Raw genomic sequence first — 20,129 nt, forward strand, 5'->3', positions numbered from 1 at the left:
TAAAATGTTTGCAAGCTCAGATGCTCTGTACTTTTTTTTCTCATTCCCCTTCCAATTCGACTTCATTATATTACCTAATTTTGCTTTTTTGATTCTACTTTGATTGTGCTGGATTGTCATTGGAATAAACAAAGAGACACTTTGAGTTTGGTCTTTACCTTGAGTCACTTCATACCCTTCTTGTTGAGCTAGAGTCCTTTGACTCTCTTGAGTATCTAACTGTAGCTGTTGTTGCTTATTAGGTTCAGGACCAGTTTGAGTATCTGATAAAGTTGGAGAAGCCTTTTCAAGTGCACCTCTTTTTTTAGTTTCAGTTTGACTATGTGATTTTCCCTGTTGGTGAGTCTTCTTAGTTGGTGGTGTGACATGTGGTAATTCATACGGCTCTTCTTCGCAAGTTTTTTCCCAATCGTTGAGGTTAGAAGGAACCCTTGCGTAATTTTGACTCACAAAAACTAACATGCTAGTGTTTTCTGGTTTTACATTATGTCTAAAATCAGTAACTGTCCTACCTCCTACTGAAAACATTCTTTCTGATGAAGCAGAAGTCACAGGTATAGCCAAGTAACTTCTAGCCAGACCAGCTAGCAAAGGTAACTCATTTTTATTTTGCTTCCACCATTCTAAAGCATCCACATCCCTTTCAGTTAAGGCCATAGTCTGATACTTTTCAAATTCAAGCATCAAGGGTGGCTTGAGCTTTGATTGGCTAGGCTGTGAAGTCCCAGGGCGATGCGCTGAAACCTGCCTCCTGTCTTTCAAAAACTCAAGGTCCACTGGATCCATAGTTTCGTCAAGATCTGATGTTTCTAGCGAAGTATGATCATCAACCAATGACTCGCAGAACTGGATTGTGGTTGGGTGATTGTCAACCAATTCCTTGATGGCGGCTTCCCTCCCTTCCTCACTGTTTGCAATATTTTTGAGTGTATATCCTCTATAATATGGGTGCAGAAGTGAACCCACATTATAGTATTTGACTCCAACGCCATAATTAGGTAAACCCTTCTCAAATTCTTTCATGAAGTTGTGTAGGCACTCTGCAACTTGAGGGTCACGCTCTTCAATGTCATTTATGGTTCTTTTGCAAAGCAAGTGGAGATTTAATATGTCTTTTTGAACTTTATGCATAGTCACTAGATTTTCAGAAGACCAGGAATCAGAGCATCGCTTACATTCTGCCAGAAATGGTAAAATGTTGTAAATACTAATAAACTCTAACTCATCCGGAATCAAACTTTGAAGATCTGGTTTGTTTAGAGTTTCTAGAGCAACCAGTAAACCAGCCTTACTACTACAATTTGCGGGTTCTGGCTCATGGGCATTTTTGCGCATGCTCATGGATATTTTTTGCGCATGCTCATGGATATTTTTTGCGCATGCTCATGGATATTTTTTGCGTATTTCCATTTTTGTGGATTTTCATAATGAGATGACATAATGAAAAAAAGGTTGTGAATGACTTAATTTATTCTTTGTAGTTCAAGTATGGAAAAAGATGTTTATATTTTTCTCTTCGCGTTTCTCTAATTCTTTGTGCATGTTGTTTTTGTGTTGATCATCGTGGAATTGTATGGCCATTCTGTGTAATTCTGGATCAAAAGTGGGATTAATTATTTCCGGTAGTTCACTGTAAAGGAATTCCTCAAATTCTTCTTGTTCTGTAATACTCATCTTTTTATAGCAAGAAGAATTTATTTAAGTCATTTTCATTTTTTTTATTTCATCTGTATAATAGATCCATAGAATTTCGCAAGTGATTTTTAGTTTCTTTGAAACCGTGGAAAATCTGCGATTTTTTAAGCGTAGTAATAGACTTGTCCTAGAAGAAGGTAAAAGCTTCCGGATTGACCGACTTGAGCATCACCAGAGTTGAGCGTGACAACGAGTCTTCTACCAGCTGCGACAGTAGGCATAGAATCTGCTTCTCCGAAATTTCTGTAAAAAGAGATGGTAGATGTAGAGCCGATGGATGAAGTGGATTGATACAGCAGTCCAGTCGATTTGTTGTTGAATGAAGTCACATTTGATCCGTTCCATGACGACAAATAAAAATCTTCTAATCCAGAAGAGGAAAAGATGCATGTGCTGTCACCGTCATATCCTGGAAAGTAGGTGTAATTGTTGGTGTTGTACGGTGTCCAAGGAGTGAGTACAGTACCGTTACCTGGAGGTAAATTCCCATCGTACATTCTAACTCTTGATTCCCACCAGTTTCCAGAGGCTCCAATGATGTGCATCCTGATGTATTTCAACGACACGCCATTTCCTTTCCCGCTGGTGTTCAGCAAAACGTATTCACTGCCGTAAGTGGTATTCAAATATCGAAACGTTCTGCAGTACAGCTTGTAAAGAGGGATGGTTGCAGGAATGGAAGCAAGTGTGGAAATGAACGGTTGAATCCAATACGTGATGGCTGTTGCATTTTTGTTAACCAGTTGAATGGAGATGTCGTTTCTGAAAGGCATGTCCAATGTGAAATATCCTCCCAAGGAAGTGGTGTTATACATGTTGCATCCCTGCAAAGAATTGGCGTAAAAAGCTCCTCCCAATGGTGAAAAAAGCAAATCGGTAGCAAGTCCTGTTTGATCCACTCCAATTCCTTCCGTGGTTTCTGCATAATTCCCTACATTGATTTCTCCGTCAGTAAAGATTCGAATAAAAACTTGACCTGGAATATTTGTGCCAGAGGTGCTGTATAAAGCCAGCCACAGTCTTCTCAACACTCCGGATTTTCCGGAAAACGCAAACACTGGCGAAGTGGTTAATGCTGCAACCGTCTGAGACTTCAACCCCAAACTGGTAAAACTGGATCCTGGAACAACGCTGGTCAAACTCGACTTTTGCAATAGCAAATCTACATAATTCTTTGTCGCTCCATCTTGCGCGTTGGTTGGATCAGTCACATTAATTAATTTGTGTGAATTCAAATCCAAGTCTGCAGTTCCCACTACAGTTCCAGTACCACCTGACGCATGCGTATCTACATAATTTTTCGTAGCCGCATCCGAAGCTGATGTAGGTTCAGCCAAATTAGTTAGTTTATGAGCCGTCATGTTAATGTCGGTGTATGAAATAGTGTTATAAGAGACTTTGGTGTCTACATACCCTTTTGTCGCTGCGTCTTTTAAAGCGGTAGGGTCGGAAACGTTGATCAACTTGTGGCTATTTAAATCCAAGGCTCCAGTGATGGTGCTGGATCCATCTACTTTCACATTCATGCTCGAGCTAACGTCGACGTAATTTTTGGTGGCAGCGTCATGAAGATTAGTCGGTTCGTTCAAATTGATCGCCTTGTGAAAATTCAAATCCAAGTCTGCAGTTCCCACTACAGTTCCAGTACCACCTGTCACGTGATTGTCTACTTAATATTTTGTGGCAGCATCGTGTGCGTTGGTGGGTTCACCCAGGTTTATGATTTTATGAGAGTTGTAATCCAAATCTGCAGTGATGGTGCTCGATCCGTCCGTTTTAATATAAACGTTGCTGGCTGAGTCTGATGCAAGATTATCAAAATAAGCACTGAATTCGTTTCTGTTGAATTTGTCAATCATTTTTTAATGGTGAAAAATTTTTTTAAATCCTTTGAATCTAAAAAAAAATTCACCAAAGGGTGTTAACAACGTCTTGAAAGCTGACTCCCTCTTCGCATTTTTTCAAGACGTAAAGACACAAGTGACCACAATAAGACGTGTTTCCAAATTGTACCCTTTCACTGTTGTAAAAGACAGGACTTTTCAAATAGTCAACGAGCTCGACGAGAGGTGGTTGAGCGTAAGAGTCAAAGCTGAACTTTTTGTCTCCGTCTTTGAACCAACACACCCAATGAAACCCATCTGTGCTCGAATCACCCGTGTTGACAATTCCACATTCTTTTTTTCTTGGCTTTTTTGGCAACGCGTCTCTGACAAAAACTCCTCGAAAGTTTTTTATTTTTAGTTTTTTTGCTGCTTCCATCAACTGAATAGTGGATAAAGCCTCGTTTGGTAAAACAATTCCCTCCACATTTATTTTTTTGTTTCTCATTTTTTATTTTGTTATTTTTTTTAAATCTTTCAGATCCGTGAAAAATTCTTCATTTTTGTCACTTACCTTTTTGTCACTGCGATTATACCTCTGCACTCTTCGATCAACATTTTTGACTTACCTGAAAATTCTTTGTTTTCCTCGATTATCTTTCTGCACTCTGCGATCAACCTTTTTGCCTCTGTCATTGGTTCTGCTTCTACCTCTACACCGTGTTCTACCTCTGTCATTGGTTCTGCTTCTACCTCTACACCGTGTTCTACCTCTGTCATTGGTTCTGGTTCTACCTCTACACCGTGTTCTTCCTCTGGCTCATGTTCTACCTCTGTCTCTGCCGATTTTTTCAACTTGTAGTGCCCATAAGCCAACGTGTGTATTCCATCTTCCAAAATGAACCTTTTGTCATCGTTAGAGCTGAGTGCGACTTTGTTGATTTCTTCGGTGTAGACATCGTGATGATGAGATCGTAAGACGTTCATTTTTCTGAGCTGATTTTCTTTTGTCATTAAGCAATCTTTATAATCTTGATGAGTGATGTGCTTTTCAACCACACATTTCTGAATTCCTTTGCATTTTTTGTGTTCTTTTTTTTCATTAAAGACCTCATAAGAGTAGAGCTTAGGACGAAGCCCAACAAACTCTTTAATTTGCTTACCACCTGTTTCATCCTTAAACTTACCGATAACCTTTTTATTTTTAAACCCAACGTCAAATGCAAAGTTTTGAACGGCAGGATGATCTTTAGGAAAGTCGCTCGTGTCAAACTTGCTTTCAACGCCATCAGCAATGTCTTTGTAAAAGTCTTCCGTTTCTATTTCATAAAAGAGCGAGTCAGTATCAGTCATGAGTAATTTCAGCTTATCCCCGTATTTAGGTTTCATGTAGTCGTAGTGATGTTCATACATGAGTGTTTTGCTGATGTCAAGGATGCTCATTCCCAAGAAAACAGGTTTGTCGTAAAAAACAACTGCCTTTTCCATGTGAACCGCGATTAAGTTTTCATCAAAAATGGTGTTTCGTTTATATTTAATTTTTTTAGATAATTTTATAGCTTCTTTTCTCGTAGTAACGAGTCTAACATCAACGCGTTTTAGAATATTCTCCATGGTTTTCCCAAAGACAGAGTTGTTCATGAGTTTGAAAAATTCTTTATCAGATTCGTTTGTAGCTTCTTTTCTCTTATCGGTGTTGAGATCAATGTACTTTTTCATGAAAGGTTCTTCTTCAAAGGTGATACCTCGATGAATTTTAGTAGTGATCAACCCCATTCGTTCATAGAGTTTTAGGTTTTCATGGTGAATGACATATTTTTCCTTGTTGTTTAAATTGGGAACTAACTTTTCCACTTTTCCAACGAGCATTCTTTCAGGAGCTAAAGGGTAATCATTGTGTAAATCGTGAAGACTTTCAGGATAATCTAAATCGACTTCGAGAATGCAAGGCATTGATTTCCAATTTAAAAGTTCATCCTCAGTCATCCAACTAAATCCTCTAACTGGAAGAGGTTTGCTCATAGCATATCCATAAAGATTATTGGCGTCTAAATATTGAAGAAACTTCGAAGGTTCTGAAGGTTTATAATCATCACTCATGTATTTGTTGTTAGCAGTTCCATGTCGATTGGAGATCATGCAGATTCCACCGCGTATTCCTTTTCTAATCATGTTGAGCATATCAATATCGGTTATAAGATCTATTACAACTTCAGTTTTCTTTAACATAGCATCCCAAGCCAAACCAGGAGAGGTGTAATACCAAGCAGGATCAAGACTGTAATGTTTCATACAAGTGTCTCTAAAAGTTTCAAAGACATCTGCTAGTATTAACACGTCCGACACGTTGTACAAATCGTGATAATCTCTAAATGTTTTGCATTGAAACGTGTTCCAAACCTTTTGCGCATGCGCGTATTCTTCATCGCTTATTCCCTCGTGTCTAAGTTTTGAGAAAAACGATTCTTTTGGAGGTAATTGCGTTTCTTGAAATTTATCGAATCCGTCCACCCAATCGTAAGGGTACACACCTTTTTTACAAAGCAAATTAAATTTTTCACCTTCAAAATGTAATGAAAGGCTTTTAAACTGCTCTGGCTTTAAATTTTTAGACAAAGTATCCAAACTGGAGGAAAGGAATTTAAAGCTGTCGATGAACCTCAATTCAATTTTTTTGTTTTTTGGTTTTCCATCTTTCCCAATGTACTCTCCCACTTTGATTTTTTTCGAGAAGCTGATATATTTTTCTTCATTGTTGGGTATACAGGTGATCTTTCCACCTAATTTCTTGATGAACAAATGAGTGTCGTAACCAGACAAATTATGAAAGACAACAGGAATGAATTTTGGAAGTTGAAATTTTTTATTGCATTCGTCGTGAGCCGCTCCACGATATTTTCCAGTAAAATGACAGTGATCGCGTACTTTGTCGTCTTTGAGTTTTTTATTGCAAATGTGACAAACTGTTGCGGATTTGAAATTATTTTTGTCCTCTTTTGTAAAAACCATCTTTTTTTTCTCGATTTTTCCAAAAAGTTCTTTTATTGCGCTTTCCAAATTTTCAACAAAAAATTGAGCCACGTCTTGGTTCTCGTTTGACGATACGGAAATGACTGGATCGTGCTCTAAAACGGTTTCATCAAAACATTTGATGTAATAGTAAAAGGAATTTGGAATGTGTCTTTGAAACTTTTTTGTGTAAGACTGGTTTGAGTTGGGAACGCACGAGTCTATCGGCTTGATAAAGCTTTCAAAGTCAGCATATACGATAAATGGAACCCTCATTGACTTTCCGATGCCTTTAAACTGTAGAGTTGAACCCTTTCTAGGAAGTTCAATTCTCATTGGCGCGTTTTTATAACAATCTTCTCGATGATTTTGAAGCTTTTCTTCTTGATCATAACATTGAAGACACCTTCTACAAAAATGTTGTTTTCTTTTACCTTTTGTTGCTGAGGAGCCTGCAAATCGACTGAAACTATTAATGAGACAGTAATGTTCTGTGTCTTTGTTTTTAATATACAGCAAATCAACATTATGCTTTCGATCGAGAAAGTCAGATATTTTCAAAGGGTTGGGTTTTTCATTTTCATACTCAAAAACGTTGATACTAATGTCTGGATTATTTTTTTCAAACTTGCTAATATTATGGTAATTCACAGGAAACTCTATCCCATCCCAATTCAGCTTTTTCGACTTTTCAATCAAGTCTTCATCAATTCTTACGTTGTTTTTATTTTTCAGATTCAACGCTCTGGTAACTGACCATTTAAAGCATTGATTGTCGTTGTTTTTCATGTTGATGATTGCCTTTTTGTCTTTTAGATCGTCAGTCAGCTCAATGTGGGATCCACCGCTGAGAGGTGTGTATTCGATAAAGTTTATATCCATTCTTAAAATCTTAGATAGGATGCTATTAGAACCTAAAGCATTGTATTTGACACTATTTTCCAAGACTTTTTCTTCCATTTCGCTCATTAACTCTCTTACATCTGTAGCTGCTAGAATAATTTCCGAGCTGGATGAAAAGCTTGCTTCCCGAGTCACTTCTTCACCAGTCATCATGCTTACAGATTTCATTTTGCATGTTAAAATAATTCTTACTTTTGTATTCCTTTCTCCTTCCATGGTTTGAATGGCAGACTCTCTTACCAAATTAAAAAAGGATGCAATGTCTTGATATTGAGAAGAAGGCTCGTAAGAATATAACCTAGCAGTACTACCCAACGCGTTTTCAGTCAACTTGAATTTTATTTTATAAGGCTTTGGCAAGGGCTTTTTATACACTGTTTTTAATACAAGTGATTTGATAGACTGTATCTTTTTATCGATTTGTTCCACTGATTCTCTTACCTTCTCCTTGACTATTTCAGGAACGTAGGGTTCTATCCATTCTTTAATATCATTAAACTTAGTTTTAACATACGACGCTACACTTTTTGCAGCTGCCTTCAGACTTGGAATAAATGAAGGTCTCGGTGGAATGACTGGTTTTGGTGTTATGACAGGTGTTAAATCTGAAACCGGTTCATCAAGGATGTGTTTTTGCAAATGAATTGGTTTAGGAGCAATAGGAGGCTTTACCACAGGTCTCGGTGGAATGATTGCTGGTTTCGGAGCAATAGGAGGTTTTACCACAGGTCTTGAAGGTTGCAAAGTCATCATAAGCTCACCTTTTCTCATTTTAGAATACCCTCTTATTTTTTGATCTTTAGCGATTTCTCGCAATTCTTTCAACGTTTTGTTTTCCATTTTTAATATAGCAAGAAATTTATTTAACTCAAAATCATTTTTCTAATATTTTTTTATTTCTTTTCAATTCTCTGAAAAAGAATTGAAAAAATTTTTAAATCCGCACGCGGATTCATGGAATTTCTCACTGACTTTTTCTTTCTAGCTTTTCCGAATTTAAAATTTCAATCTTTATTCCATCTTCCACTTTTCCATTTCGACGTTCTAAATATCTCCATCCATGTCCTGTCTTTTTCATTGCTTTGTAAAGGGACTTGTATTCAACCACTTCCCCGGTTTCCATATTGGTTGTTTTCACAGACACAGGTTTATTTCGAATTGAAGCAAGCCTCTCGTATTTTGGATCGATCGGTTTTTTTTCCGTTTTCTCATTTTTCATTTTTATTTCTTTTTTTGGTCGACCCACTGCCCTGTGTTCTTTTACACCTTTCAAAAGCGAATCTTTACTTATTAGATTATTATCAATCGCAATCATCATCAAAGGTAACAATTTGTTTGAGGTTAATGTGATTCCATTTTCCATAAGCAAATTTTTCAGATAATTTTTTGTATATCTCATGTTTTAGTTTTAAAAAGAAAAAAATTTATTTAAATCATTTTTGTTAAGAATCTCATGACGGTCTTTTAAACCTAATAAACAACGTTCATGCTGGTTCCGTTGGATTCGAAAGTGATCAATCTGTCTGAAATGATCACTGCAAAAATAACGGTGTTTTCTGGTACTGCTGTTCGAAATTTGAGGTTGAGCACCAATTCTGCCGTTTCAGAAACAACTCTTTCTTTTTGCTTGCTAATGTCTACAAAAAACAACGGATACAAATTTTTATATTCAAGAAGAGTCAAACCAGATTGACAAACAAGTTCGTTTGTACCGTAATATTTATCGTCAAAAGAGAACGCGTCAGAATGAGCCATGGTAATTCTCTTTTCTCCAAAATTCAAATCGTAATCGTAATATGGATATTTTATTCCATTGACGGTTACGAAAAAATTGCTGACATCACAATGGTTGAAAATGGCTGGATTTAAAATTTGACTGGAATTCTTGTTTGTTTGAAGCCCAAACACGATATATCTCGGAACGCTTTTGTCTACGATTCTTCCAAGAGTCCAAGTAAATTCTGTAAGACCAGCAGGAACGACCTGTCTTTCGACTCTGTTTGACTTATAAGCTACTGGGATTTTAATTTTACTTGCCATTAATTTCAAGAATTCTGATTTATTCGAAACATCCAACTCTATTCTAGGCATAAAAAGTCTGAATTTTTTAAGGTCGATCATTCCTGCGGCAACAGTCTCAGCTCTGTAAATGGCGTCGTCGTAATCTTTTTTTGCAAATTTAATGACGTGTCTGAATCCATAAACAACTTTGTCGTAAGTTTCGCAAAAACCAAAAATGTGTTTTAATGGTATCTTGAACGAAAATGCGCCAATGGATGTCGTGTCTGCAAACAAGTGGTCTCGCCTCATAACAAATCCTGAATTTCCGGTGGCGGCTGAAGTGTCTTTATACCACATTTGCTTCAATCCATCTGCAAGCTGAAAACTAAAAGGGTATTTCAACAATCCGAGCATGGTTGTTCCTTGACCTGGATACATGACCTTTTCCACTTGTTGCCCTTCTAAATCATAGGTGACATAGCTAAACAAATACATGATGGCGTTGTTTACCAGAGCAATGTTGTCTGCTGCTGTGTATGCAGTTCCATCCGCTTTTTTGAGAACCCCTTCAACAAGTATGTAAGCCTCAGACGGAACTGTATGCACAGATTGACAATCAATTTCAAAATCGATCGATCCTGAAGAATTTAAATCGAGGACTGTTGGGTGGTACTCAAAAAAGTTGATTTTTTCAATTCCAGTGTCATACTCTGGCATTTCATCAACTCTTAATCTATCGGTGTTTATCATTTTTAAAATGAGAAAAAAAAATTTATGTCATTTTTGATTTGTTAAAAAAAATCAAAGATTTTTCCATGGACCTGAAGGGTTTAAAAATAATCAAGCAATCAAAAGCCCGCTCCCCATTTTAACGAGATCTTGGATTCTAGCCGCGTTCTTTTTCGTCAATTTCTTTTTCACTTGAATGGAAGAACCAAGCATTTTTTTATACAGCTCTTCCATTGGATTAATCCAATGATCAGTCTTTACCTCTTCGTTTACATTCGTGGTTAGTATTTGGTTTGGATTCACTGTTCCTGTCTTGGCGTAAACTTTTTCAAGCGCTTTTTTTCCTTTGTCGATGGCAACGTCTTTAGCAGTGGATATAGCTGAAGAGGCTAATTCTTTTCCAGCTGATTTGGCGGCTGTGATTGCTTCTCTTCCAATTTCGCTTGCGGCTGCTTTTCTCAATAAATGAAGAGACGATCGTGAAGCGTTTGAAGCTGCCATTCTCCTCAAAAAATTTTTAATCGCGTCCATGATTCCTCCACCTCCAACGACGTTCTTTTTAAAATATCTTCTGTTGTTCACAATGAGCATTTTTTAAAATGAGAAAATATTTTTTTAAATCCTTTGGATTCATGGAAATTCACAAGTGAATCCGTTCTCACGACTCGATGTATTTTTGAATCGCTCTGTATTCTTCTTTGTTGATTATACCCTGTCTCAAAAGCTCATCACAAATGGCAACGGCTACGTTTCTCGATGCTATATTTCCAGTATGTACTGCGGCGATGCTCAATTTAAGTTTTTTCACCAACGCATTAGGATCGCTCGGAAGGATAATCAAACCATGACCTTTTTTTTCTTTAAGTCTGTTTTCAATAGGTATGATGAATTTATTGTATTTCTCAACCTCTGTTACTTTAGGCTTGTTGTGTCTCGCATCCGACTTTACGGCCTCACTCTCTATTAAAATTTTCGAGTAATTATCCACATCTTCTGCTGTCACGTTTTTTGAAACGTTTGGATTGGTCATCAACTCCCAAAGACCTTTGGTTCCTTCATACCTTTCACCTCCAACAATCATATCGTTTCCTTCAAACATCACCCCCATTTTTCCAATCGTATATTGACCATCGCTTTTGCTCAATTCAAACTTGTTCTTAAAGCTTCTTTTAAATTCAGCTCTTGTGTCCAGATCAAACAAACTTTTTATGAACTGATCATCCTCAGGAAAAAAAGACGACTCTAAAGACGCTTCTTGCTTGATGCTCTCCTCCTCGTTTTTAACCTCGTTTTTAACCTCGGATTTTATCTTTTTGAACGTCTTCTCATTGCTTTCAATCAGAGGCTTAAAAAACTTGCTCAAATCAGTCTGATAATTTGCATCTGAAATGTTGGTGTTGAGACTCTCATTGTAAAGCTTTTCTCTATTAGCTCTATATTCTCTCAAAATCTCATCTCGCTTTTCAGGATCTTGTATTCTAAAAAAAGACATTTTTAGAATATGGAGAAAAAAACTTAAAACAAAAACTCGATTGCGTTTACGATTTCTTGATTCTTTAATTTTTCTTAGATTCTATGAATCCTATGGAAATCTACTATTTTTTAAACAGGTTGTTGAATGCTTTTATCGCGTCTTCTCTTCCTTTTTGGATCAACGACTCTTTAGTCAATTCGTCAATGACGCTTTTTGTCTTGGTTCGGATTTCTTCACTCATGACTTTGAATTTTTGAAGCTCGCTGAGAATGAGTTCGTACTCGGAATCACTCACAAATCCATCCATAAGAGATTTTGAAATGTGGTCACTAATCGTATTCAATTTTGACTCGGAAAGAACTTTCAATTTTTCATGCTTTTCAGCCTTTATCATCATTTTTTTGTTCTGATGATTTCCGAAAATGGATAAAGCTCCCAATACAACAGCAACCCCTTCACACGCAATCGAAACTGGAGTGGCAACAACGGTTGATAAAAGTGCAATCCCTGTAACCCCTAAACCAATCCATACCGTTTGCAATCCGTCGTCGGTGAAACGAATTATTTTTGCAGCTCGATGGTATTTTTTACTCAAAGCCATTCGTTTCACTTTTTCATCCTCTATTTCTTTTTGGATCTCACTGATTTTTTGAAGTCGATATAAATGCCCTCCATCTGATGGTGCCGTTGGAAGAACTGGATAAATTTTTTCAGTGTTTTTGATTATCTCCATCTTTTTAACAAAGACACATTTTTTTTTAATTCGAATCGATGTAGTTTATTTTACAAAGCTTTTCACCTTTTTTAACGGTGACTTCCTGGTTGTTATAATTGTGTATGGTCATAACTATGTCATCCACAGACTCGGAAAAAATAGCATCGTTTTTGAAATAATTCAATTGGTTGCTTATTTTATCCATCAAAGTGACGACAGCAATTCCTTTGTCTAATTGTAAACCTACAGACAACGATATCTGCTTGTGAGATACAGGAGAAAATTTAATGTCTTGTTGAGCAAAAATCTCGTGCTGTCTGTTGGTGTTGAAATAGGTGGGATAATCCAACTTTTTCTTTGTTACAATAATGTTTTTCGTATTTTTTCGTTCCAACTCTTTGATTCTATCCTCTAAATGACTCAGTTGGAAATTAAAATTGTGAATCTCTACTGAGGCGCTGTTTTTAAGCAACTTGTGTGGGGCATGCATTTTTTAATATGAAAATAAAATGTTTTAAGTCGTTTTATTTTCAGTTTTTTGTGCTTTTACATTTCCTCGTCTAATTCTTTTACCTCTAAATCCAAGTCTTCACACATCATGATGCTATGAGACAAAGATGCATTTTTCACGATGACTGCCTCGACCAGTTTAACTTGAATAGACACAATCGAAGGACCAATATACACCCCCTCAATTCTAAGTCCTCCAATAGCGTAACATCGTTGGTTGATAAAATCATATCCAGAAGAGTTGACCAAATTTTTATTACTACGTTCTCCTTTGACTCCATTTTTTATATCAAGAGCTGTTTTCCTTCTATGAAATGTAGAAGTAATGAATATTTCGTCTTCATTTTTAAATTCGCTTGCGGATTCATGGAAATTTTTAGATCTTTTAGTAATATACATTTTAGCATAAAACACTGGCGCTGCTTCAGGATGATCAGGCTTATATTTTAAAATACTCAATTCGTCTGAATTAATTTGCTTTTTTCTTCCTCCTTTTTTAAGTTTGGCTGACAATTTATCTACTTCACCTCTAATAAACAAAGTAATCTTTTCCATTGTACTAATAAAATTTGCTTCTTCTTCAGTTTTACCCTTTTTAGCATCAAAGCAAACAAAGGACATGGAATACCCAGTCAATTTTTGTGTTGTCGGATCTTTATTCTCACACACACCATACGAAAATAATATAGGTGTTCGTAATACAAGAGGACCATCTCCACTTGGATAAGAATATTTTACTGGTACTTTTTGATAGACAACTGGTTTGGTCGCTGCGTAAATTTCTCCAACTGATAATTTGCTCTCATCAAAATTTCCAATTGTAATAAAATTCATTTCTTTTCTATATACAAGATTTTTATTTAACTCAAAATAAAAATTTTTTTCACTTCTTTATTATCCTAACCTTTTGACTAAGGAATTAACTTTATCATCATTTGAATTATTTCACTCATTTTACGGTAGCAAAACTTCAAGTTATTCTTGGTTGTTCTCAATTTCATATTTTCTCTATCCCAACGATATTCATCTTGTACTTCTAAATAATCATCAGCCAATTTAGTATGAAGATTTTCCATCTTTTTAAGGATATCATTCATATCATCTAAATTCTCTGCTTCATACATACTACAACGTAATTCATTCAACAACAATTGATACCTAGACATGAACATATGCAAATCATTATCTCTCATGCGCTTATACATAGCAATTTCAGACACATTTATTAATTCAATCATCGCATTCATTTCTTTTCTATATACAAGATTTTATTTAACTCAAAATCAAAAATTTTTTTCTTGCCATACAAAACGACTATTTTTGCAAACGTATCAATTCTTCATTATCCACCCACGAGTTGAATGAATCTGGATATCCTTTCCATTTGACTAAAGATCTGTTCTTTTGCTTTCGAATGACTTTTTCAATTCTAAATATGTCTTGATTGGTCTTTTGCATTTCTTGTTCATAAAACGTACCTTTAATTTCTTCACCGTTAGCATCAGCGATTTTATACGTGGTTGGATTCGTATGCTGAACTTTTGACACGGTAAAAACCTCTTCAGTCCATCTCGGTGTATACCCCTTTTCAAAATGAGACTTCTTTTTTACGATCCTCACTTTGTCTCCCATTGAAAATTTTGGTTCTGCTCTTTCTGTTTGCGTCTTTCCATTCAGGTTCATCCAAACCCTATATTTATTCTTTTTATCCCTGGCTTCCACTGGTGTCATTTTAATGGAAGAGTGTTTTGTGTGGTTGTAGTTATCAACCATTTCATCTAATACGTCAATGTATTTATTGGTATTGTTGGATGAAAAATATTTAAACATTCTCTCTTTCATCGTTCTATTCCATCGCTCGACAACAGAACTTTTTTCCTCGTTTTCAGTGGAGTATAATTGCACACCTAGAGCTTGTACATGCTTGTTATAAAACTCTTTACCTTTATCCACCCACATCTTTGTACACCTTCTCTCCTCAAATATTTTGCTTAGAGCGTTAGCTACATCAACTCCAGTTTTACTCTTTAACGGAACAATCCATCCATACTTTGAAAACACGTCGATCACCATGAGCAAATATTTTACCCCGTTGTTGAATTTTGAAAACGATTGCATGTCAACCAAATCTGCAGCCCATATTTCATCCATGTCGTTCACAAACACTTTTCTTCTTTTAAAATGATGAATGACTGGTTTATGAAGCTCGTTTGCAAGCTGATCCGTCCATTTCAGGTTCTCCGGTGCTTTTTTTTTAGATTCGCTTGCGAATCCATGGAAAATCTTTGATTTTTTAGACCTAATCCGAATTTAGCTTTTGCTTTGATGATGGGAGTGATCAGTTTTCTTTCGTTTATCTCTTTTTGAGTAGGGTTTGGAATGGAGTTCATTTCTTCAAGCATCATTTGATCTGCCAAATTTCTGCTTTGAACGTCGTTTAAATATTTATAAGCTAAATCGTGGTGGTATGCTGCATTGTCCACTCGATCTACCGGTTTGCTCCACTCTTGATACATATCGGTAGATGTGAGTCTTTTGTCCAAGTTTGTGCCAGGTCCTGCAAAATTCATTCCTGGAATGTGCATTTCTCCTGGAAATTTTGCCCATGGAAGCTTTATTTTTTTTGAAAAATTGTTAATCGTTTCCACCAAGTCTCCTCCTTTTGTCGTATGCGAAGATGATCCTTTGAGTGCATGTGAAGAAACAAACTTACATTTGGTCGTTCCGCAAACGTTACAAGCCCCTTTAACCATATGCCTGTTGTTTTTTGTGATTTCGTTTCTCAAATGATTCGTTTCTGTTTTCCTTTTGCATTTAACACAATACATTTTATTTAAAAAAAAATATTTTTAAACTAAAAATGGAAGTGTCTGATTTGTCATGGAATATTGGAAAAATCAAAAGAAACAACAACAAGCTTTTACCGAGAAGCATACGCGGAATCATCGTTGGGAAATCCGGATGTGGAAAAAAAACGTTGCTTCTCAATTTATTGCTCAGGCCTGGATGGTTGGATTATAACCATTTGCAAGTTTTTGGAAAATCTCTTTTCCAACCCGAGTACAAAATACTAAAAAGTTCGTTCGAAAAAAAATTACCAAAAAAAGTAATTCTCGACTTGTTCAAGGTACAAACCGAAATTGAAAAATTGAAACTAGATCCTGAATGTGTTATCAAAGATCTTTCAAAAAATTTTTCCGAAACCGAGGATATGGAGTGTGAATTTTTTGAAACGGCTGACGATGTGCCTAATCCTGAAGATCTTGATTCATCCAAAAACAATTTAATGATCTTTGACGATTTGCAATTGACCAAACAAAACAAATGTGAAAAATATTACCTCCAAGGAAGACACTCTAACGTCGACTGCTTTTACCTCGCTCAAAATTATTTCATGCTCCCAAGACAAACGATCAGAGAAAACACCAATTTTATCTGCCTCTTTCCTCAAGACTTACAAAACGTTGGTCGCATTTATCGAGATCATGTATCTACCGATATGAAAATAGAAGATTTTAAAGCCTTTTGCAATCATTGCTGGTCTGAACCTCACGGATTTGCGGTGATTGATTTGTCATCAAAAAAAGACAATGGAAAATATCGAAGCGGATTTGACACTTTTTATTTTCCAAAAGAAGCCATTTAAAAAATGTTACATAATAAAAAATGTCAAGCATAATCATCGACGTGGATGGAAATTCCAACGTAATCATAACAGAATTTTTAGACAAAATCGTTTTTGACAAAGGAAAAACTTATGAAATGGCTTTTTTTGGGCTTGAGACGTACAACAGCTTTCCAAACATCATCAGCAAAAACAATTCTTTCCGGTATAGCATGAACAATGGAGTTCATTGGGAAAACGTCGTCATTCCAGACGGTAGCTACGACATCAAAGACATCAACAATTATTTACAAAAGACTGTCTCAAACACAATAAAAAATTATGCGTCTCAAAGCTCCAGCTACGTCACAGCAAATAAAATCAGCTACTCTCCCGATAACATAAAAATAGAAGCCAATTTAAACACTTTAAAATCAAGCATCACACTTGGAATGAATTATTTGATGGATTTGAACGTGGATAACAGCATCGCCCCACTTTTAGGATTTACAAAAAGACAATTGGACTCCAATTCAACATACGAGTCTGACGATATTGTTAGAATTTCAAGCATCAACACAATCAGAATCCTCAACAACGTCATCGGGTCTGCTTACGTCAACGGAACCCCACTCAATTGCATCTACTCTTTTTATCCAGCTGTTGGTCCTGGTTTTAAAATCATCGAAAGACCCACTCATTTGACTTTCCTCCCTGTTAAGGTTCCAGAAATTTCTACAATGATCACTCGCGTTGTTGATCAAAATGGAAATTTGGTTGATTTTCGTGGAGAGGACATTACAATCCGTTATCTCATTCGAGAAGTGAAATAAATATTTTTTCTCACATTTAAAAATGAGCAAATATGTTAGTGTTAAATTAAATGTGTCTCAGGGACAGATTGAAAAAATAAAAAAATCAATGATAGCAGGTAAACCTGTGAGCATCCGTATTTCAAAAGATGATTTTAATGGAAACGACGTTTTACTTGTAACACAAAATCAACATCGAAAACTTTTGGACGCTCTCCATCGAGGAGTTGGAGTCACCATTAAAATGAGCAAAACCCAATTGGAACATAACGCAAATGTGAAAGGAGGATTTATTGGAGCTCTTCTACCTTTATTAGGTATGTTGGGTAGTACACTTGCAACAAGAGTAGTTCCAGCTCTTGCCACCGGATTGTTAGCAGGCGTAGGATCTTCTGCAGGTTCTGCTATGGTTGATAAAATTGCAGGAAGAGGTATCGTTTATTAGAAAAAGAATGGAAATGGAATGAAAATGGAATGAAAACGGGAACGCACAGAGGAAACGGATTATTTTTAACACCCTGGTCTAAAGGAGGATCATTCAAAGACGGAGTTTACGTTAAAAGCGGAAGAGGATATGAATCTATCGGAGCTGGTTTGCTTCTCGGACCAAACTCACCCTTTAATAGCATTCCCTTTTTAGGTGCTATTCTATGAATAAACTCTTGTAAATTGTACAAAGAAAAAAAACTTTTTAAAATGATATAAATAAATTTTTTCTTGCTATATAAAAATGACATACTCCTTTAAAATTTTTGATAAAGAATCAAACAGGTACTATACATACGTATTTAATGATTATGATCAATATATCAGAAAACGTATTCTCCTAGATAAAGATTTCAAAGATAACAGTAGAGAGATTGAAGCAAATCAACAATGTAGACAATTGTTAAAAGAAATAGAAAAATTAAATAAACTAAAAAAAAGGAAAATAGAGTCATGGAAATATGATCAGATGCGCAAAATGAGAATTGAAGAAAAAGAACAAAATTTAAATTATCAAAAACAAAGGCTAGCAAGATATTATAAATATATAATTAAAAAACCTGTTCCATCTGAACTCCTTGATTCACATTAAAAACTATTTTATATATTTTCAGATATATAAAATTTACATCTTCACAATATATACGTCACTATCGTTTACTGTAGAATAGAAAAATACGATGATCAACACAAAAACAACATGCACAAAGAATTAGAGAAACGCGAAGAGAAAAATATAAACATCTTTTTCCATACTTGAACTACAAAGAATAAATTAAGTCATTCACAACCTTTTTTTCATTATGTCATCTCATTATGAAAATCCACAAAAATGGAAATACGCAAAAAATATCCATGAGCATGCGCAAAAAATATCCATGAGCATGCGCAAAAAATATCCATGAGCATGCGCAAAAATGCCCATGAGCCAGAACCCGCAAATTGTAGTAGTAGCCTTCAATCTGAGGATTGACTTAAGCATCATAAAGTTAGAATTCCATCTTGTTACAATTGGCTGAATGATCTTGACTGGTTCTATATTTGCTTCCACGCACGCTTTCTTGATGTCCTGCCAGTCTAATGAACTTTGGTGGGTCCTTTGAGCAAGTCCTTTACATTTCTTAATTATACCATTGATTCCTTCTGATTTTTCTACAGCCTTTGTTAAACAAGTGTTGAGCAGATGATCGGCACAGGTTAGATGATCACTGATCTCTTTGCTTTCCGTGATTGCTTTCTTCATGTTGGCTGCAGCATCAGTAACACCCACTTTGTAAAGGTCTTCCCTCTGAAGACCAGGAAATTGAGAAATCATGTGGTGTATTCCTTGTGCAAGCAAAACCCCTGTATGTCTCCCAATAAAGTTTTGGCAATCCAAAGATAAGTTTTTGAGTTCAAAGTCTTTGGTAACATAATGCAATGTAAGGGAGACGAAGGGATCACCATTTCTTGCAGTCCATCCATCTGTAGTGAAAGCTGCCATTTCGCAATGCGGGATGTCTCTCTCAATTTGCATTTTTACATCACGTCTTAGATTGCGATAAATCATTGGTAGCTTGAATTTGGATAAGGTGGTTGGACTTTTTAGGTTGGCTTGTGGACAAAGATAATTCAGCAGCATTTTGAAGCCATCAGTTTCAATAACGTGAAACGGGAGGTTAGAGAGAACTAGTGAAAGGGTTAGGATGGTATCAAATTCCAACTGTTGAGCACTTTGTGAAGGCCACTTTATTGTTTCAGTAAAGTCGTCCATTTTTGTTTGGTGACTTGATGATGCATCATGTGGGAGGTTATCCAGCCTTTTGTTTTTATTAATAGGACCAAAATATCTTCTTATGGTACTGGACTTATCAGCCTCTGCCTGAGCATTCCTCTTTTCTTGAAATTTCTTCTCTTTATTTTCGTTATCGACTTTTTGCATCTGGTAAAAAGATAGCGGATTGCAGGATCTGAAATAAAATAGTGGAATTATATATGTTTAAAAGGATGCGAATTACAATGTTTCAGTAGTAGATAGTTCATAAAAAATAAATACATGAACCACAAGACACATTAGTGTTTTTTTAAAAATTCTAAATAAATTTTTTTTTATCATGTTGCATTTTACCATGGACATATAAGAAATGGACGTGCAACCTATTGTTTTTTTTGCGAACCATGCTCGTTGCGCATAGTTAGAAATCTTTTGTTTTAAGCAATAGAAATTAAATTATATTAAAGTCTGTCGGATTTAACGAAAATTTTTGGACTCGTCTAACCAGTCATTTCAACTTCCTCTCATTTATTAAAGATAACAGCAAAAGAACCAAGTTTTAAGCTTAATTTTATATAGATAGACATTCTTAATACCTTAAGAAATAACGCGGAC

This window comes from Hydra viridissima, unplaced genomic scaffold (assembly GCF_058129835.1).
Source record: "Hydra viridissima isolate aposymbiotic clone 2 unplaced genomic scaffold, HvirCarnegie_v1 scaffold_8, whole genome shotgun sequence".
NCBI classification, from domain to species: Eukaryota; Metazoa; Cnidaria; class Hydrozoa; order Anthoathecata; family Hydridae; genus Hydra; species Hydra viridissima.